This window comes from Calidris pugnax, unplaced genomic scaffold (genome assembly GCF_001431845.1).
Source record: "Calidris pugnax isolate Ruff unplaced genomic scaffold, ASM143184v1 scaffold285, whole genome shotgun sequence".
NCBI classification, from domain to species: domain Eukaryota; kingdom Metazoa; phylum Chordata; class Aves; order Charadriiformes; family Scolopacidae; genus Calidris; species Calidris pugnax.
The window spans coordinates 265,820-287,033 of record NW_015091000.1 but is presented as its reverse complement, the minus strand read 5'-3'; the positions used below and the strand labels follow the sequence as shown (position 1 = coordinate 287,033).

Sequence of the window (21,214 nt, the reverse complement as noted above, 5' to 3'; positions counted from 1 at the left end):
TCCTGAGCCTCCCCCCCACTCCTGAGCATCCCCCCGTCCTGAGCATCACCCCCTCCTGAGTATCCCCCCCTCCATCCTGCTGGAGCAGGACCAGTTCCCCCAGTTCAAAAAAAGATTAATTCAAACTGGTACATGCTGAACCCCAAGCTGAGTCCGACCCCGGAGAGCAGAGACCCCTTAGGAGTCACAAGTCACCCAAACTGCTCTTGGTGGAGAAATGTGTCAAGAAATAGAAGCTTAATCTAATATAGCTTATTGATTTTTCCAAGAAAAAACGGCCTTGAACGGCCACAAATGGTACAAACCGTTTTCCACCACTCCTGGAAAATTCCCGGGGAAAAAAACAGAAGGAAGAATAAACATAAATATTCAACCCAAAGCGATGGAAAAAGTCCTGATTAACACCCGCAGCCTCGTCACAACGGTGAAACAGAGAAACCCCACAGGCTGTGACACCGGGCAGGGCGAGGGTCACACACGGGGTGATCTCCGTGGCCGGGGGCTGCGTTGCCCACTCGGGGTACCCCACAAGCAACTGGTGGCACTGGGAATGGCTGGGGAAAATGGGGACCCCCCCACAAGCCCCAGGTTCCCCCAAACCTGGTCAGCCCAGAGGTGACAGAGGTGATGGTGGACACGGATGGCAGTGGTGACATCAGCCAGGATGGGAGGTGTTTGTGGGGCGAGTGGAGCCGGGGTGGGTGGGCATCGCTGCAGAAATCCCTTCTCTTGGTTAATAAAAAGCACATAAAAGGGAGAGGGAATGAATCGAGGTTATTAGGCCACAACAGGGACTACAATCCCTAACGTGCTCCGCAGCCTTGGGTGCTGTTGGGAGGCTCTGGGTGGGATTGTGCTGTGATTTTTAAGGTAAAAAAAGGCATCACAGGAACATCTGCTCATCAGCAGCCGGCCCTCCCCGCACGGCACACGCACTGATGGCAGTATAGTTTATATCACGCTTCTATCTTTTAAAAGGACCTGTTTATAAGCTTTGTCTCTAAATACCCAAACCAGAGCTGAAAGCCAGAGGAAAAGTGGAAACCCATAACCTCTGCAGGGGCCACTCATCCCAAAGTGGAACAAATGACGGGCAGGAACCAGCGTGATGCTCTGGCTGCCCCATTCACCCCCTTCAGCGGGAGGGGACGGGCAACAGGAAACTCCCGGCCCACGATAAGCTCATTTACAGAGGGATTAGTGGAATTTTACCAGTTTTCTCGGTCGGTGACACGGATCCCGGAGCCACCACGCTGGCTTTGCTTGTCGAACAGCGGTGGTGGCACGAGGGAGCTGCAGGATTTACCCCCCGTGGGGTTTATGGCTCAGCTTTGAACCTGCAGCTACAGAAACCCTCCCAGCGCCCTGCTGCACCTCCACACCAAAAAATTAGGAGTTTGTGCTAAGACTAACTTATAATAAAAAAATCAGAGCACAGCTAATACCCCTCTGCCTCCCCCGCTGAAAGGGGCGGTGAATTTTGATGTCTTAAGCACAACATTCAAACTCTCACAGAAAGATTCCATTGATCTTCATGTCTGCAAAACCCCTTTTACCTTTAAGAGGCCCCAGAAGCCCAGCCCAGCCCAGCCGTGTGCCCTTAAATCCCAATTTGCACTCCTGCAAATTAAAGCTAATTGCATTTGACAGAAAACGGATGGCATTTGTGTTCTGCAGGAGGAGATGTGCCACCGACAGCCGCTGCGTCACCGAAACGCTGCCTTTCCATGACCCAACCTGGGTAAGGAGGACAGAGAGACTCACCCGAGGTGTGCACAAAGCCCGCTCGTTAATCCCTGGCTAATTAACATCTTCTTTCAGTAGCTGAAGTTACGAGAAGCAGGCCTTTAGAAGTTCCAGATGACATTTGCACGCCATTAGTGCCGCACACCCTCAGCTTCCACAGCCCATTACTTCCCCTCCAACAGTATTTAGTCCAGGATTTCTTGCTCCGGGACTATGTGTTGATTTTGAAAATACATCCTGGTTCATTTTATTGTGTTTTCCACCTTGCACCCCACTCTATAAGGTTAGCAAAAATACTCTCAAGCTGCTTAAAAACTTCTGGGCTTAAGCCCCGAGGTCAAAGCTCAGACCCAGACATGGAACAAGATGGGGATAAGATGTTGTGCAACACAAAGCGAAACACAAACCCAGCCACCTAAATACAAGTCTCATTTCTTCAAAATCAAAGCACCAGCCCCATTTGCAGCGCTGGGGGCAGGTGGGGTGGGGGCACCACCACGAGCCCCTGTTTCCAGAGGACTATCGTCCGGCTTCTGAAAAAAAAGGGGTGAAATAAAACAAAAATATTTGTAAAAAACGCAACGGGACTTTTTTTTTTTTTTCCACCACCACCAGCACTGGAGAATGTTTGTCAGGCAGTCGGCCAGCACCGCTTCAAAGAGGGGGAAAAAAAAAAAAGCATGTGGTTTTTGCACAAGCTTTGTACTTGAATATTAAACACACACACACAGACACACACAAAGCTGGGCTGAGGGAGGGAGCCGGGCAACCGGGGCTTTGATGCAGGAGAAAGTACGTCAATGGGCTGCATCACTGCAGCGGGGCTGGGGAACCCTCCTACAGCAGCTCCTGCCCCCACAGCTCGGTGAGGAAGAAGGGGGGGGGAAGCAAAAAAAACCCAAACCCCCCCCAGACATGGCTTTTCCCTCCCACAAAAGGCCAAGGCTGAGTCAGGTGTGGGGGTAACGCGGAGCCCTCCCACGCTGGGACCTCCCTGCGAGAGCCTGGACCGGGGACACCAAGAGCTTCATCCCACCTCTCACAAAGATGCTCAGGAGAAGGTGGTCCTGGCACGGCCATTCCCCCCCCGTCACCCACCCCCCGGCTCAGGCATCGTTAAAAAAACGAGTGGGAGGAAGCCAAGCAAAGCCCATTCAGGGCAGCCGGTGTCCGTGCTGCAACACACCGGGCTTTCACGCAATTTGGTTTTAATACAGGCCCATTAAGTACAGGTTACGGGCTTGTTCTGGCTCCTGCCTGTCTGCAGAGCCCCAGTTTGGTGCATGAGAAAGACAGGTCTTAACTGAGCAAGACGTTTCCAGCAGCCCTGGTTTGCCCCGAAAGCGCCTTCTCGACTCCCCAAATGCCAAAGAGTTAAAAACCCAGACTTTGGCCTCATTTCCCACTGGTTAAACCTGGCAGAGGCTGGCACTGACCCACCCAGCCCTAAACCTTACGGCTCCGGGGCTCTTCCAGCCCGTTTCCACGCCTTTTTGAGCAGGTTCTGAGGCCCCTACGACACGTCCCCATGGGCAGAGGGGGGACACGGAGGGCAGAGGGGGACACCGAGGGTTCCCAAGCCACACACTGTCCCCTAACCCCACTGGCACCTTGTGCAGGGGGATCCCAGCGCCACCCCACAGATCCCACTCAAACCCTGATGTCACCACCCAAAAGGTTTGATTTACACCCAGCTCATCCCAAAAAAGCCAAGAGGAACCCCCAGTTCCTGTTCCATCACAGGCAGCACCGCACGTTCCTGAAGGATTTAACGGCAAAAAGCAGGAATTCTGCAACGGGGAGCGTGGGCTGCCCCGCCGGAGGCAGGCAGAGGTTATTCTTAGCAGCTGGCTGAATAATAGGGTTTATTTAAAAAAGGGAAAGTCCTCACGCTGTACCAGAACCTCGAGTGACTGCTGCTATTTGCCCAAAGTTTCTCACTGACACGACGATGAATTACCCCGGGCTGCACCAACCTGGAGTCTCCTGCGCTAAAAATAAAAGGGAAGAAAAGCAGGATTTAGTATCTTGTGAAAAATGCCTATTTGGGCTTGGCGGGGTGGCCCAATCGCTGCTTCGGTATCAATTCCTGCCGTTGCTATAAAAAGCCCGGTAGCAGAGCGAGTATCGTCCTTGGCATCGTACATCTCCTCCTCCTCCTCCTCCTCCTCCAGCGGGTGGCCAGGATCCAGCTCCGTACGACGCCGGGGAATCACGCTGCCACCTCCTCCGGCCCCGAGGAACCTGGACCTGCTGCACACAGGGAGGATGCATGAGGTTTTGGGGTGAAAAGGGGCAAGAAAAATCCCCCTCCCCATCTGCCTGCAGCACCGCACGGGTCAACTGAGGAGCATCTCTCATGGGATTTTTGCCTGGAAATCCACAAGGTACTTTAAAAGACTCCCCCAAAGAGATGAAATGGTTCTAAAGAGGATCATTCCACCTGCTGTAAGATATTCCTTCTGGGAATTTAATGTTCTGGGAAGTCTGGAAGACGCTGCACCAGGGACCGGCGGGATGCTCGGAGCACCCTCAGCTCCCACCGCGCTCGCTCCAGAAAGCCAGAACCTGCTTTGCCACTTCAAACCCCAGATTTTCATCCCAAAGTTGCCGAATAATTAGGAATAAAGTCCAAAAGGGAGGGAGAAAGTTCACTTTACCCCGGCATCAACTCATTTGGTCAGAACTGGGCTCACCCTGACACAGCTTTCACCAGACAAGCGAGCTCCCGGGGCCGGCCAAGGCAGGAGGATGCTCTAGGAACCGTGTGGGGAAAAAAAGAGGAGCTGCCACCCCATTTAGCACCTGAACCACAACCTGCGAGTCCCCGAGGGGGTCATCGATGGGGGAGAAATCTGCTCCGGAGCCAGTGTTTCCTACGAAGCAGGAAATGATGGGGAAGAAAAGGTAAAAGCGACAGGAGAATATGACAAAGAGAAATGAAAAGCGGTGGATTAGTCACCGAGGGCTAATAACGCCCTGAATCCAGCGGGTGCATCCCCTCCTCCCGGGGCTCGGGATGCTCCTGACATTCCACCCGGAGCCGCTCCACGTTAAGCGTGAAATGAGGCAGATCCTGCTCCGGCAGAGAGAAGATCATCCCTCTGAGGGCATGGAGATCCCGTGGAGCAGGGTTGGAAATGCCAGGGGAAATGCCAGGGTGACTAGAAAGCGAATTCAAAGCCACCACAGAAGACGGCGACAGGGTTTCAGGGAGCTCCTCAGCAGGCTGTCCATCGGGGGAAATGGTGAGAGTCGTGCAAAGGGAAAGATGGGCTTGTTTTTACTTATTAAGGTGGAAGGAAATGCTTCCAGAAATAGGAACCAGAGGAATCGGTGCTGATGACATTCACTCTGACCTCATTTGTCCTCAGGAGATGTAAACACCGAGTTTCACTCTCAGGCTGATGGACAAAACAAGCCTCGAAAATCCCTCCGAGCTGTCGGGGAAGGAAAAGTGACTGCGTGGTTTTGGGTTCTTTTTCGACTAGAACAGAAAGAGGAAAAACGACCGAGTTCCTGAAAAAAACTGAACGTTCACCTAGAACAGAGTGGCTGCAAACCCCGGGTGACGGCCTGTTTGCCCATCGCCCCTTCACCTCAAGGTCCCGGGTGCAGGAACTGCCTGTTCAGCGGGTCAGGGATCACGGGTGAGAGCAGCTTCTCGCTGGTTTTCTCCTGCTCCTCAGCCACCGTGTCCCACACACACACACACACACACTCCTGGCTCGCTTCCCAGCAAGCCAAAAAAGGAAAAAGAAACCCAACAAGCAGTTTGGAGCAGGCTGGAGGCAGGAGAAGTTACCTGTCCTGAAGACCACTGAGGGTTAAGGCAGCACTTATGGCTCAAGCACATTATTAGCAAAATTTTTTAAAAACCATGGGGTGTTCTAGCAGTAAAATCCACAATTATCACTAATTTGATACCCAGAGCTGGTGTTTTTACCGGCTGTGGCTTAGACCCGAGAATTTAACGTGTCTGACAGCAGCAGAGCTGCTGGTGGCAAACAGCCCTCTGCTTGCTCTGGGTTCATTTACAGATTTTTTAAAAAAGGGACTAATTCTGCCCATTCCCGCAGCCAGAGGTAGGCACGGAGCAGCACGGCCGCGGGACGCCCGGGCACAGGAGAACAAAGGCAGTAACTGCAGGAGGACGGGGAGGAGAAAGCAGAGAAGACTCATTAAAGCACTGGGAGACTTGTGACACATCTCACCCTGCCACCCACGCTGGAGGCAAACAAAATAAAACAAGCTATTAATGAAAAAGAGCAGCTGATGCCACAGTGACCTGAGCACAACTTGCAGGGGACAGAGGAGCCGAGCGTCCGAGGTGCCACCAGCTGGTGGCCACGGCACCTCCGGCTCCTCCACCAGTTCCATCTCCCAAGATTTCACTGGGCAGACTGGGCTCTAAATTCAATTTGTGCTGCAGATCCCCCCCCAGCCAAACCTTGGGAGCACACACAGAGCCCCCCCTCTGCGTGAGGAGCCTCGTCAAACTCGTAATGAGTTTTCCAGGGGGTGTCTGAGGCAGAAGAAAACGGAGAAGCTGATCAGGGCTCCATGAACTGACATCTCAAAGGGGCTGAGAGCAGCCACGGTGGAGCAAGAGACCCCCCAGTGCTCCTACAGTGTTAATTGTTAATGTTATATGACTCGTCAGCCTGCTGCTGGCACTCAGGACGGGAGAGGGGGTTCCCAGCTCTGCAGGAAACCTGGAAGTCGCCCCCCCCCCCCCCCCCCCTCCAAGTTGCCTGTTTCATCAACACGAGCACTAATTGCTCCTCAAAGTGGAAGCATCATCTCAAAAGCTGCTCTGAACCGACGTTTCATGCGTCTGATGCCCAAAGAGCATCTCCCAAGAGCAGTGTCCCACCCCCAGGGTCCCCAGGTGGGGTCCTGCTGCCGACCTCAAACCCTTGGCAATTTTTGATGGTGCCAATAAGACCAAACACCCGATCAAAATCCAGGAGCGACGGGCCGAGCGCGGTGATGTTGGGCTCAGAAACAGCAGCTGAGGAACTGCCACGGGTTACGCAGCAGAGCTTTTAGCTCAAATTCTCCTGGAGTAAATAAACCCCGGTCAGTAGATTTACAGAAGGCGAGGAGAGGGATTGGGAGGCAACGTCATCACCCCCGAGCTAAAAGCAATAACCAGCTGAAGCTGCGTGCGAGCCTCTTGGCTCCTGAATAGCCCCGAGCTCCAGATCCAGCCTCTGAGATAATTAGGAGAAGCTCCTCTTGGCTGCAGGAGCTGGGCAGAGCTGGCTGGGCTTCCCACCAGGGCCCTGGCTCACCAGCAACAAGGGTGGCCCATAAAAGCTATTGGTGGCCCCTAAAAGCCATCGGTGGCCCCTAAAAGCCATCGGAGCATCCTGCCGAGCCGTCCCCACCATCCGGGGGAAGCCCGAGAAGACAGAACCACCGCCTGCAGCTGCTGGGGCTGAACATTTGTGGCATTAAACGCAATGAAAGGCCCTGCAACGTGCTCTCCCTCCAACAGGTTCCTCTCCAAATTAAGGCACGGTGTTTGGAGGCACCATGAGATTGTGGCAGAGCCAGTTCTGCACGAACAGAATGCAAAAATGACAGTTCCTTGCAGATACCTGGGAAGTAAGCCATCGGAGCATCCTGCCGAGCCGTCCCCACCATCCGGGGGAAGCCCGAGAAGACAAAACCACCGCCTGCAGCTGCTGGGGCTGAACATTTGTGGCATTAAACGCAATGAAAGGCCCTGCAACGTGCTCTCCCTCCAACAGGTTCCTCTCCAAATTAAGGCACGGTGTTTGGAGGCACCATGAGATTGTGGCAGAGCCAGTTCTGCACGAACAGAATGCAAAAATGACAGTTCCTTGCAGATACCTGGGAAGTGCTGGAGGAGCAGAGAGAGAAGCTGCTTTCATGGCTTGAAGCCTCTGCTGCGGCATCTCTGGAGCAGACGTTCCTCTCCAAGGGTTCAAACCTCACAGTAGCTGCCCCGAGCTATTTGTAAGTTTATTGTAAACAAGTCCTGCTTCTCAGGCCTCGGCTTCCAGCAAGATAAACACTGCAGCAATTAAGGTACAACTTCTGTGCCAAAACAAGATAAACTCCCTTTCTGCTGAAGTTCTGCAGAACTCTCCCCAAGGGCTGGGGGAGCGGCCGGGGGGGGGGCTGCAGGGTGTGACAGCCCTGGCCTCCAGCCGTGGGACCCAGGGGGGTCTCTCCCAGGAATTGGGGTCTCTCCCAGGAATTGGGGACTCAAACCTCGAGCACACGCGGGGACGGTCACAGCACAGCAGTCACTCTCCATCTCTCTGTCCCGTGACACCCCAAGGACACGTTGCCGGTGTCTCCTCTGGTGAGGGCTGGGGAGAGAAGCTCAGGAGCAGCAGGGCCACCATGAAAACAACTGAAATGAAACCTTTCCATGTGGGAAAAGGCACCCACCTGCTGGATTCACTCCCAGCTGGCACCCAGGCTGCTGGGGGAGCCACTCAGCTTCTGCAGAGATGTTTTCCTGGCAAACTCCTGGGATGTTTGGAGGACACTGGTGGTTCACATCCAGCTCCATCCACCCCACTCAGGACTCAGGACACCCCAAGGACACGTTGCTGGTGTCTCCTCTGGTGAGGGCTGGGGAGAGAAGCTCAGGAGCAGCAGGGCCACCATGAAAACAACTGAAATGAAACCTTTCCATGTGGGAAAAGGCACCCACCTGCTGGATTCACTCCCAGCTGGCACCCAGGCTGCTGGGGGAGCCACTCAGCTTCTGCAGAGATGTTTTCCTGGCAAACTCCTGGGATGTTTGGAGGACACTGGTGGTTCACATCCAGCTCCATCCACCCCGCTCAGGACTCAGCTGCCGAGCTGTGACCCATCTCCCTCCTCGTCCAGACCTTCCAGGTCCACCAGGCACCAGAATTCCAAAATTTATGCCAATGCTTCATCCCTGAACCCAAAATGAGACACAGCTCCAGGCACCTCGGACCATTAGTCCCAGGTTCTGGATGGGTTAAGACGAGAGGAAACCTTGAGTAATTTAAGGTGTTCCCAAAGTGTCCTGCTCTGTTTACAAATAAAATACTGCAGGAAAAAAAACCCAAACAAAACACTGTCAACAGCAAGGGGAAGAGATTTGTGATTGTTTCATATGCCCTGAACCCCTCCTGGCCTTGACTCCTTGGGCCAGACCCTGCCTTCAGCAGGTTAACGAGCTGGAGAGCTGATCAAAGGACAGATGTTTATTCCCTCTTTAATTTCTCCTCAAGTCACAAATATTTATCTACAGAAGTCACAGCACTAATCCCAGCTCCTTCCCAGCTTTTAAGTTTAGTGATCAAAGTTGCACTATTTCTTGAAGACAGTACTTCAGTTTCAGTTAGTGGTCTCCCTTAAAGAATAATTAAAAAAAAAGTACTTTTCATCGGGGAAATTAAGAGAAAACGGGTACGTTCTAGCGAAAATGAAAAGAAACATCAAAGTGAAAGCAGGCAGCTTAATTTCACACCATCTAGTCCTAAAAAGGATGACTGCGGGCAATCCCCTTTCAACAAATGCCAGAATTAGGATTTCTCTTTCCCAGAAAGGCATCTGGGGGCAACAACCTCCATCATCCTCCTCTTCCTCCTCCTCCCTCCCCCTGTGGCTTTGCAGAGGAACAGGGGTTTGTGGGGAGAATCCTCCACCAGCCCCTTTCGAAACTGACTGGGAGCAAACAGCAGCCCTTGGTGGCCCAAGGGAAGGGACAGCTGGGACAATTGAGGCCATCAGAAGGTCTCAGAAGGTGGCCCTGAAGAGGACTCTGTTTTGCTGTCCCTGCTGCTGGGGACAAGCAGCTTTCCAGGTCCGTCACCGGAGCCAACTTGCTAAATTGCATTTCACTGTAAATTGTGCAAACCCTACAGACAGGAGGAGTGCATGGCTGAGATTTCACCCCAGAAAGGAGGTGAAAACACGGCACGGGGGGAGGGAGGTGTAAACATTTCCTGGCTATTCTTAGGCAAAGGAAAGAGTGTGACCCAACTCCTTGAGCAGTTTGGTGCCAGGGGACACGCGGTGCCTTCGCGAGGCAGCTGCAGGGGGATGACAGGCCACTGCTGTCACGGAGCTGAGTCAGAGGAGCATGTGCAGGGTGTTTGCAACAACAAACCGCCCCCGGGGGCTGCGGGTGCCCAGAGATGTTTTCAGCATTGAGCCCAAGGTGTTAGAGGGGTGTTTGGGTGCTCCTGGAGGAACCCAGGATCTGCAGCATCTTCCAGTCCGAGTGTCAGCGGCGCTCGTTTTCCCTCCTCTGCTTCCAAGGAAGTATAAATTCAATTTCTCCAGAAGCAAAAGGCCAGATTTCCCCGCACGAGGGCAGTAATTAGGGCGTAATTATTAGAAATGCCTTCCCAGATGACCGCTCTCTCCTTCCCCCTCCTGGCGCGGGCTCATCCCGGGGAGTTGTTTGTCTCCACTCTCCATTTGTCATCCTCACTCAAAGAGCACATGAGTCAGAGCCTGCACCACAGATGCTGCCGATAAAAGCACACTCCGTTTGGGAATATTAGCAACCCTGCAGAACAAAGCCAGCTACAAAAAAAAAAATAAAAAAATAAACCCCCATCCACTGCCTCCCAGTAAGCGCCTGGTAAATGTCATGGGCTTTACGCTGGGTATAAACATCAGTCCCTGCATGGTCCAGGTTAACTCCTCGGCTCCTGGGGGGTGGGAAGCCCCCACACCTTATAGAAGGGCAACAACCCCCGTGCTCCTCCAGCCTGGACCCACCAGAGCCTGGCCCAGGGGTGCTCACTGTAATCCTGCCCCAACAAACACCACAAAGAGGAAAAAGGAGAGATAGAACTTGTTTTTTTGCACGGCAATATTGCACAGGCTGGATTTTCTAATTTTCCAGAGCAGCAGCAATTAATGTTCCCAGGCAGAGCAGAGAGCTCCAGCCCAGGCCAGCTGGAAGCTCGACCCCGGAGACCAGAAGCTTTGCTTTGGAAAAGGGATTGGAGGAGCTTAAATAAAACAGTAGCGACCGTAGGTGCTCTCACCACTGCTTTGGAATGGGTTTTCCATAACAGAGTGAAACCAGATAAAAGGAAACACTTCAGTGCACGTAAATAATCCCACTAAATAAAACTATCCAGGGTGAAGGAGCCGTCGGCTGCTGTCGCCGTCTCACCGCAGCTCTCGGTGGATCTTAATGCTCTTTTCAGGCACATCTGGAGAACTATCCTATTATCTATATCACCTTTGCAATTGCAACCATCTGAAAAAAAGAAAAGAAATAAGAAAAATCAACCAAAAAACCCCCAAAGAAACCCCCTAAACAATAAAAAAAAAAAAAAAAAAAAAGCAACAAACCAACAACAACAAAACACTCCAGAAAAACCACAGTGACCCAGTTCAAAGTGTACAACCTGTCTGTTTGGGATGGAGCAGCGCAGACTGTCCTGACCGGAGGCAGAACCTGCTCCTTCTGCATCAGCCTGTTCTTGCTCCTGCCCAGTTGTTCCTCCTCACAAACTGGTTCTGCAGAATCCTGCCCTTAGCACACCACCACGAGCACAAACACCATGGATTAAGGATCAAGAGCTCCTCTGCTCACACCGAGGTTTTTTTTTAAATCACCCAGAATTCAGATTAATTCACACGGAGTGTGTTTTGATGCCATGAATTGAAACGAAGGAGGAGTTTCCAACACAAATGGTGAACCTCAGCCCATGCTCCTCACAGTGCCCCCGCTGCAGCAGCCTCAAGAGCCCTGTGATCCAGCCTGGAGAGGAAGGAAAACGTGCAGGAGCCCGGGCAGCCCAGCTGGGCCACAGCTACAGGGTTCATGAATTCTAAAGCTCCAGGACTTAAAAAATGATTTGAGGCTCTTCCCTTTATCGCCAGTATCTCATCTGTCCCTTCCAGCACAGGAAACCAGTTGTGGAGAACTCACTGTGCGCCAACAGCTGGAATAGCAACCTGGAATATTAAGAGTAATATTAATTAATAATTAACCCCACTGTGGCGGGGGTCCAAGAGTGCCAGAAAGGTCTAGGCAACCAAAAAACTGCTGATAAACCCCAGAGGCAGCACGGCCATGAAGAGCAATGGGTTGTAGATCTTCCTCTACCCACCTGCATCCCCAGGCACTGCCTTCCCCCCCCATCTACTCGCTGCAAACCTCACTCCTCTGGTGTACAGTCTCCTCCCGTCAGCATCTAAACAAAGTATTTCTCTTATTGACAGGAAAGGGCATGAAATCAACGCACACTTTCTAAACCTCCCGCAGCCATAGGTCGGGGGAGGCAGCTGGGGGCATGGCTGGGTGTGAGGCACACGGTGTGTGCTGTGTAAAGGTGATAAAATACAGTCTGTCGGGGGGGGAACGTCAGGTACCTCCTGCTGAACCGTCCCTGCCGCGGCCAGACCCCCCCCTGCACCCACAGCAGCCTTGGGCTCCCCGCAGCCCCCGCACCAGCCTCCCAAACACAGCCACTGCTCTGGCAAAAGGTATTAAAAGCTTATCTTTTAGACGTAACATGATTAATTGTTCTTAAGATTTAGGTGTGCTGGAAAGGGAACGATGGATAAAACAGACATCAGGTCGTCCTCAAGTGATTTAAGCCTTAGACGTACAGAAGAGGATGGATGAAAACACTTTCCTTTAGAGATGAAGCTCTGGAAAAGGTTGGTGTGTTTCAGGAAGTGCCAAGTGTTTGAGGAGAAACTGCACCCGATTCCCCGGCCGGGTGTCCTGGGATCGTTAGTGCTGGTCTGATTGGTCCAGGAGGGGTTTGTAATGATTCTGAGGGTGCAATTAAGACACAAACGAGGTCAGTGTCTTCTGCCCTGCCCGAAGCACCCGGAGCTCCCTCCTGCTGCTCCTGATGGAGGCATTTGCAAGACATTGCAGATCCGTGTGCTTTCTGGGATGCCTGGAAACCAGTGTTTCTGGGAAGAGCTTCTTTGCTGTGAGGGTGGTGAGAGCCTGGCCCAGGTTGGGCAGAGAAGTTGTGGCTGCCCCATCCCTGGAGAGGTTCAAGGGCAGGTTGGAGGGGGCTTGGAGCAACCTGGACTGGTGGGAGGTGTCCCTGCCCAGGGCAGGGGGTGGCACTGGGGGGGCTTTAAGGTCCCTTCGCACTCAAACCATTCTGTGCTTCTATGACTAAGGCTCTATGGCTTTTACTTGGGGAAAACCAGCACTATCTGGGATCAGCATCAGCCCTGAGCCACATTCAATAGCAGCCAAAAAAAAGTCAAATAGCGTTTTTTATCCCCAAAGGCGAGTGAGTTTGATGGAGCCCAGTGCAGTGGAAGGTTCATACGAGGCAGGTCTGCACCCAGAACACGTTCATCACCTCCCCAGGTCCATCACGGCCCCTGGCGAGGGGAGATGCACCAAAAGTGGCCATGAACTCGAGCAGAACCAGCTCACCATGTGGCTGGTCTGCAACTGGTCTGCAACCGGTCTGCAACTGGGTCTCACTGGGACAGGACGTGACCTGCTGGGCTCCGTGCCCGTGAGGAGGACGCAGCCTGCGCCTGCCCGTCTGCACCCTGCACTGACGAATGCAAACAACTCTTAATTAAAAGCACCAGAGTTAAGCCTTCGTCACGTTTTAGAAGAGGCAGACCCAGGAATGTCGCTCGCTTGAGTCACGCAGCAGGTCGCACAGCATCGTGCCACCAGAAGTGACCCCCCCACCAAGTTCTCCTCATTTTCCTTTCCAAATAATTAATAATTGGGATCAATGGATCAGCTGCTTCGGGCTTGTGGGGCTCGCTGGACCCTCGGCTCAAGAGGAGGTGGAAGAGGGGAGCCTCGTGGTTGCTCTCCCTCACCCGGAGCTGGGGATGTCTCCCGTGCCTGCAGGACACCTTCTTGCACAACAGCTTCGAGGCCGGAGAATTCGAGTTGTGCTGGATGTTTGTGGATCCCAGCACCTCCTGGGGAACGCACAGACCGACTCACAGCAAATGCAGTTGGAGACCACGTCTCTAAATGGGGCACTCGCCAAAGCAGGTGGAGCTACGAGCCTGCAGAGACCTCAGGAGTGGGCTCTCGATGGCAAAATCATTATAAATTTATCTTAATAACACCTCCAGCCCAACTACTTCTTTTGCAAAGAGGAAGGGCCCCGGCTCTGCTGAACTCCCAGCAACACATGGATGCCTGTGTGTATTCTGGCAGCAAAATCAATCCCTGTGAAGAGACTTAAAGATATTCCTGGGCTGTGGAAAAGGGAGCTCCCCATCTAATTTATGGCCTCGTTAACAACGTGGGAAACTCATTACCAGAAACAAACAACCGAGGTGTTGCTGGTCACCTCCCACCCAGCCCCGTCTTCAGATCCTTCCCAGCTGGGAACTCCTTAAACTCCTTTTCCTTTGGGAAGGTGAAGGGCCTGAGGGGTCGCCCCAGGGCACCCGTGGGTGCTGCCCCGGGCAGAGCTGGTCCCTTCCCACGGGTGGCAGCGGGATTTCTCCCCGTGTCCTGGGCTCACCCGGCCCCAGCGCAGGGACAGGGGCAGGACAGAGCCTGCACACCCAGAAATGCAACTTCCAGATGCAGAGAGTAAACACAGAGCGGTTTGCACAGGCTCCTTAAATCATTATATTCCTGAGTCCTGTGAAATGACCTGCAGAGACCCGGATCACACAACCCGGAGCAGTACCGGCTTCTGAAAAGCTACTTAGAGAGTTCTCCAGACATAAAAAATGTACTTCTATCAGCTCCAGAAGAGGAAAAAGCTGCCTGAGATGGGACTAACTCCTCAGCTTTCCACCCGACACCATCCACGCAAGCAGCCTGAGCATGAAAAAAGTTTGAAGGCAAAACTCAAACAGCGATTTGTTGAATTAAGCTGTTGCTCTCATCCCCCTTGAGTGTCAGAGCAGGACTGGAGCTCCCGGCTCCTGCCGCCTTCCCGTTTGCACCCAGAGCCAGCCCCACGGAGGGCAGCAGGAGCCACACACACAGCCATGGCAAAAAGCCCATTTCTCAGGCCCTTTCTGGAAGCCCATCAAAGCCGAGTGCCTGGGGATGGAGCCGCTGGTGTGGGGTCGAGAGGAGCCGCCGCAGCCCGTCCTGGCGCTGAACCCGCCTGCACCAACGGCTCCACTGCACAGGCTTTTATTATATCCCCCCACACTCTGCTTGGAAGCACGTAAATAGCACTTCTGTTTGTCATTAATCCTTTCAGGCTCACGCCTCCCCGAGTAACCGCTGTTGGGCACAGACCTGTGTGTCTCCAGATGCCCAGGGCTTCCCCGCTGGCCGCGGGGCCCACGACTCGCGCAGCCCCGGATGGGGAAGGGCCTGTGAGCACATCCCAGCTCTGCCCCATCCGAGAGCCAACCCTGCCCCTGAGCCACCTTAATTCCCTTGGGGAGACTCCCAGCCTTGTTTTGGCCCAAAAGCAACGGAGCAGCCATTCCCACTCTCCAGTTTAATCCAGTTTATCCCAACTCATCCCGAGCTCTCGGCTCACCCACCGTCCTGCCACCCCTCAGGGTCCCCGAGGGACCATCACTACTCTTTCTTCCCAAGGTCCAAGCTCTCCAAAACCAACCGGGCTCCTTAAACCAAACTAATCAGGCCCATGAGCCCTATTTCCAGCCATTCTTACCCAGCAATGCATTTCCCAGATGCGATGCTCAAACGGCAACTGGGCAGAGACCTGTTCTGGAGCAGGCAGCTGTGAAACCCCACACCCGACTGTGGGAAAGGAGAGGTCCCCAAAACCAGTGAAAACAAAAGAGGTGTCAACTCATTTGAGGAAGGAATGGTAACATCCATACCAAGACAGACAGACCAAAGGAAGCAGCAGGTCTGAGAGCGATGGGAAGGCAAGGGATCCCACCAGCAAAAAAAAATACTACCCTGTGTATCCCCAGGCGATGCACACAGCTTCTCCACTGCAACCACACCTCAAGTGGTTCAGATCCATCTCAAGTGGTTCAGATCCATCTCAAGTGGTTCACATCACTTCCAGCCGTAACAGAGCAGAGTTTTGGTGCTGATGGCACTCTCCCACCCCGCACTCCTTCATGCTACCCACGGGAGATGAAGGAGACAGACCTTACCCTTGGACACTGAACCCCTGCAGCACTTCTCCCCTCTCCCTTTTTCCACGATTCAGCCAAACAGCAAGACATCCATGGGCTGACGTGCCGGCTTTGAGACAGTGAGAAGATCGGGTGCTATTAGTGGGTATAATGTACTCAGTCCTCCCAGGGGGCACCCCCTCCATCCCTCTGATCTCTCAGAGGTCCACAACTGCCCCCCCCGAAGGGCTGCACACATCAGTTCAGGGTACCCCAAAACTCATGGCCCTATAAAGGCCCCCAGTTCCTGAGGCACGAACTTTCATAGAATGGTTAAGAGTTGGAAGGGACGCCCAGTTCCTCCCCCTGCCCTGGGCAGGGACACCTCCCACCAGCCCAGGTTGCTCCAAGCCCCCTCCAACCTGCCCTTGAACCCCTCCAGGGATGGGGCAGCCACAGCTTCTCGGGGCAACCTGGGCCAGGCTCTCACCACCCTCACACCAAACAAGTTCTTCCCCACAGCTCAGCTCCATCTCCCCTCTTGCAGGGTCCAACCCTTCCCCCTCCTCCTAGGGCTCCCCTCCCTCATCCAGAGTCCCCCCAAGCTTTCCTGGAGCTTCTTTAGGGACTGGAAGGGGCTCTGAGGTCTCCCCAGAGACACTGAAGGTGTCAAGAGGTACAAGGAAAAGAGAAAACTGGAAAAAAACCAACCCAGGTTACAAACAACCACAGCATCTCAAGGTACCTCTTCAGAGACTGCAATCTGAACAAGGCCACTGGGGAGAGAGAATGGGGACGGTGCCCCAGATCTTTTTTTTTTTTTTAATATATTAAACTGGAATTATCTCAGTTATACTATAAAAAGTCACACACGCAGGGTGCCGCGAGCTCAACCCCTCCCTTCCCTGGCCACACGCAGCTGATCGGGGCTGATGAGAAACGCTGCAGGACTTTTGCACATGCTGCAGAAATTGAATTCTTAGAAAAACTTTTCGAGCACACGGGAGGGAAGGAAACCTGGTTTGTGAGTTTGCGGGCAGAAGAGGTGAAGAGAAGGGAGATCAAAGAACGGTCACCACCGACAAATTACAGACCGCGGAGAAAAACATGATAACTCAGGTGTGAGCCCAGGGACGTGAGAGGGACCTTCTGAAAAATCAGGTGGCATGAAGTGGTGCTGGATGAGCATCTAAGAAAATGCTCTGGGCACCTTGTTGAGCTCAAATTAGAAGTGGGGAACTCTAAGTCCTGCCCTGTTTCAAACGCAATTCAACTTTGAGCAGGGGCTGCTGCATTTAGAATTGGGTTGGTTTTTTTTAAAAAAAAAATAAATAGGAGCACTAGAGCCAGGGCACAACTTCAGGGTGAGTCTGAGCAGGAATCCCAGGAAGGCAGCAGAGCAGCCCGGTTTTGTCCAGCCTTTTTCCAAGACCACAGCAAAGGTGGCTTTAACTCCTGCCTTGGAGAAGAGTCCCGGCCGGTTCTGCAGAGACACACGCCATAGTTTAAAAAAATAAGTGGGTTCTCTGAGTAAGTCACTCTCACCCTCTGTTTCGGTGCCACACGGCGAGCGATGAGCAAGGAGAAGCTCGAGGGGAAACCACAGACCCCGCGGCTGCGGCCCCAGGTTCCTGCAGGAGCCGGGGAAAAACAACCTCCCGTGAGGCCCCGTAAAACCCGACAAAGTGCTGAGACACAGACAGAAACCAGCGTTTGTCCCGGAGGAGCCAGGATTCCTGTCGATGCTGATAAAGCTGTAAATGTGCTTGCACAAGGGGCCGGCAGCAAACCCAAAGAAACCCTTCGCACAAAGCAGAAGTTAACTATTATTCCTCTGGGCATCAGCTGCTGCCAGATCTCACATGACACCCCAAAAAGTGCTGAGATAATTCCAAAGTGTTAAAAAAAAACACAAACCAACAAACCACTCAATATTGGGTGAGATACCTTCACCCTTAGCGGGGAGGTGACCAAGGCAAACCCCTGCTGGAGGCACCCCGAAGGTTTGAGTTTCAGCTTATCTCAAATGCCCGCAGAAGGCGTCTGCGCAGGGAGTCACCATTTTCTGCTGAACACGAGGTTTTGCTGCCCAAGAGGAGCAATTTTCCCTCTAGGGCTGCAGCCACGACACAAAAGCCCCCAGCCCTGCATGAGGGCATCTCCCCCCAGCCCAGGACAGGGACAGATGATTGAGCCCTGGAGGGTACGAGCCCAGAAACCTGAATTTCTGCTTTGTTTTTAAAGGGAACCGAGGCTTCTTGGGGACAGCCCCAAAATATTTATTCCTTGGGCCAAAGGGTGAGGAGCTTCGCTCGGTCTCAGGTCTGAGCTTCCCAGAGCTGACCCCACCAGCTCCATCAGGGCACCACTGGGATGAAGGCTTTTCAAACCAGTTTTGTGCTGATCAGTCCTAGTGCAACAGCTCAGAAGAAAGGAAAAGAGGTTTATTCCAGAGCTTGAAGAACCCTTGGGATGTTTAGCTGCCGCCCTGCAAAACCGAGCAGTTAATTTTTAGCCACTCTCCTTCAAGGGCAGAAGAGAAGTTGAGAAGAGGAGGATGGTTTGCAGAGGCTCCAACCAGCACTTTTTTTTTTTACGTGACTCATGCATTTGTGTTTTTTCCACGCCGAAACCAGTGAGCAGGGGCAAGAGCTGCTCCTTTTGTCTCGGGGGATGAAAATTGGCAGGAGGAGCCCCCGAGGACCGGTGTGCGGGTCGGTCCTCTCCCCAGCTCCTGTTCCAGCATCACAGGGGGAAAAAAAATAAAATAATCCATATATTGGGGGTTTTTGAGAGAGCTGGGTGCTCTGCACGGGTCGCGGGGCGGTGGGTGTGACGCTGGCACCGATTTTATTGCAACGGGGAAAGGAAAAGGAGAGAAATTACTGGCAGGGCGGCCGCTCCTGTTGGCAGAGCTCCCCGGCCCCGGGAATGCTTTATAAGGAAATTTCTTGGATGAAAGCGCCCGTCCTCGTGTTACGGAGGGGTTTGTGTGTTCCGCTCCAGATGCTCCACCGAGTTATTCTTAGCAGGTAATTTTGTGCAGAAGCAAAGCCATCCCCGGGCCGGGGAGCATCAGCAGGAACACCCAACCATGGATGAGATCTGCTGAGGAAATCACAGCATCCCCTCGGCCCCCAGGGGCAAAGGGGGGTCCCGGGAGCCGGGGGCCGAAGCGGCTCCTGGCACAGAGGATGCACAATGGTTAAACTGGGCTTTGCCCAACCCCTGGCTGCGAGGGGTCAGAGACCTGCTGGTGGCTTCCCAATCGATTCCCTTTCACCATCAAGCGACGGGAATATCATGGAGGGCTTCCAAGGAAAGTCCAGGTTCCCCGTTTGTTTGCACGGGGGGTGCCCTGTTCCTTCCCCCATCAATGATTTACGGCCCTGGCCACGTCCCGGCAACAACGCAGAAAGTCCAGATTCATGAAAAAAAACAATTTACTGCTAGTTTTTAAGAAGATGGAGAATTCCAACCCTGCTGTCTCAGTGCCTCCAGGCTGGGCTGGAGCTGAACTCAGCTCAAATTCTGCCAAAGGCACTGAGGAAGAGGGTGAATTATCAGTGTTTTGGGGCCGGTTGGTCCGACCAGGTTGTTCTGACCCAGGGCACCTGGATTGTTCGTTTCCACCAAACAGTTCCCCGTCATAAATCAAGCTGAGGAAAGCAATAGGTAGGAAGCAGGGATGCACGACAGGCTTAGGAGCACCCAGACTAATTGCTGAGTAATTTGGCTCTTGGTAGACACTTCTGCACCAGTAACACTGGAGTCTCTCTGGGCTGGACTGGCAGAAAAGCTGAATCGTAAGGAAAGAACAGCTCATGCGGGAGCTTCCGTGTGCAGGGAAGGAGAAACCCAAAACAGAGGAGATTTCTCCAGGCCAAGCTGCCATCAGGACTTATAAAAAGCAACTTTCCTTTCCGATTTGTAACCGAAATAGCCGAGTGCCCAAGGAGCAAAGTGTAACTGCCTTTACTCAGTCAAATGGCATCTGGGGATTCCAGATGAATTCCTGTGAACTACAGCAACCAGCAGCTCCAAGCTGCCAATATCCATTTGATTTTAATAAGCAGGACCGAGATATAAACTGCCCGCGGGCGGAGGGGGCTGTAGGTGCACAGCCAATAAAGGTGTCTGGGAGCCCAAGCGATCTGGAGACAGTTCTGGGCTTCAGAATTTAAACAAATACTAAACAAATGAGGTGGTGCAGGGGAGCAGAGGAATGCTGGCCTCAGGGCTGAGGAATGCGAGCCCGTCCAGACACAGCGAGAGTATCTGCACCCTGCGCTGGGGGGGGGGAACCAGCTGGAAATAGGTGAAGTTACTGCTGTTTCGGCACTTTTACATATATCTATTCTTAGAAAAAAAGAAAAAAAAAACCTAGATAAAGAAAAAGCAAACTCATTTAATGACAATGTGCCTGTGCAAACCCTTGTTCCGTAACTTGAAAGTGCAAATTCGAGGAGATTCAGATAAGAGATTGAGGGTTTTCACACTAGAAAGTTACAAATCAATTACAGAATCAATCGGCAGTTGGATTCTTCACCTCAATCCCCTGCACCCTCTCAGCCAGCTGCATTTCAAACAGACCCAGTTTCCCAGCAGGACAGATCCCTTTCCCCCCTCCCGGCTCGTCTGCAAGTTCACACAGGACTGAACTGCTCTTCCAGTCAGCCCGCACCCAGGGCTTCCTATCTCACCAGAAAATAAAAAGGTTTAGTTTAAAAATCCCAGTAAGCATTTTTTTGCGCATCGATAGAAAAGTGCTTAGGCAGCTCGAAACTTCAAAGAATTTATTACGAGGCGGATGAAGGGGGTTAAGGCCAGGCCAGCCCTGGGGCTCCCCGCCTGCGGGTGACACCGGGAGCGGGGCTGCAGCACCGCCGTTTTCTGGAAAACCATCCCAAATCTGATATTTAGGTGACCTGTGCTGTAGATGCCCCCGTCCTGACTCGTTAAACAGCGATGGGGGAGGCTCTGAATGCCCATCAGCATCTCACACACCAGGGCACACGTGGGGTTTGCTGGTGTGACCAGCTTGGCCAGCTCCTGGGGACAGCAGAGCAGCATCACACACACAACACCCTCGGAGAAGGAACCCCCAGCTCTGCAGCAGCTGTAAGGATATCGGCCTGTTTCCCCAGAGTTTGGGTCTTTCAAAGGAAAGGCTGATTTAATTACCCTGGCCCTTTGCCACTTGGGCAGAGGCAGGACCGAGCAGCGACTTGCCCAAACTTCAGGGACGCCCCCCTTTTTTCCTTCCCAGCTCTCCAGCCCTCCCCAGCCACGGCTCTTCCAAACCCCTGAATTGTTATCCCAGGTGGGAAAATGGGAAACCCAGCTCTGTGTGTGCTGCTGGGAGGAAAGCCCCCGGGGGCTGCGGGGTATCGGGATGCGCAGGTGGAGCGTGTGGGAGGGCAGGAAGGACAGAAAACCAGCGCCAGTAAGAACT

General features: G+C 53.1%; 1 protein-coding gene across 4 annotated transcripts in view; it reads right to left on the bottom strand.

Moving 5' to 3' along the window:
- Window positions 1-21,214, bottom strand: part of GNG7 (guanine nucleotide binding protein (G protein), gamma 7) — a 72,075-nt gene that overhangs the window by 22,425 nt on the left and 28,436 nt on the right. Inside the window, exon 1 of one of the 4 annotated variants that reach the window (XM_014955560.1) lies at window positions 7,609-7,715. The exons of the other annotated variants lie outside the window; for them this stretch is intronic. The gene's annotated coding sequence lies outside the window, so the exon portion shown is untranslated. Of the gene's footprint in view, window positions 1-7,608; window positions 7,716-21,214 lie in introns of those variants that run through there. 4 annotated transcript variants of the gene reach the window in all.